Source organism: Propithecus coquereli, unplaced genomic scaffold (genome assembly GCF_000956105.1).
Source record: "Propithecus coquereli isolate 6110/MARCELLA unplaced genomic scaffold, Pcoq_1.0 Scaffold166, whole genome shotgun sequence".
Lineage (NCBI taxonomy): Eukaryota > Metazoa > Chordata > Mammalia > Primates > Indriidae > Propithecus > Propithecus coquereli.
Window position 1 is genome coordinate 1,208,075 of NW_012141191.1, and position 664 is coordinate 1,208,738.

Here is a 664-nt window from a genome sequence, read left to right on the forward strand (position 1 = left end):
AATATTAAAACTTCATTTATATACTGCAAATGAATGTTGCCAGAGGTTACAGAAACTTCTAAACCAAGTTTTTTGGTTTTTTGAGAGACAGGGTCTCACTCTTGTCACCCAGGCTGGAGTGCAGTGGTGTGATCATAGCTCATTGCAGCCTTGAACTCCTGGGCTCAAGTGATCCTCCCACCTCAGCCCTCCCAAGTAGCTGGGACTACAGGTGAGAGCCACCATGCCTGGCATAATCAATATATTTTTTAAACTCTCCTTAGTAGTACCAATTAAGCACCAACTATACATTTGATGATAATGCAAATTATTTCCTTTGAAAGGAAACTATTTAATTTTTTAAAATTTTTAGGATTATATAGAAATAAAAGGTGCAACCATATGTACAATTTTGTGTAGTGACATCTATAGCTTTTTGAAAGCCCGGTGCTTTAATTCCTTAAAAAAGTCTTACGTATGAGATTTGGGAAGGCACAATTTTTCCCATATATACAATGGTTGACAAAATTGTGGGACTCACTAGTATAGAGCTGAGTAAGCTATCCCAACATACTCCTTTGATTCCCTAAGGGTTGCCAATAAATACTGTGGAAAATGGTCCTGCAACATTCAGCATTGCTGACACATCTGAACAAAATGAGTGACAAAAACTCTATGCCATAAT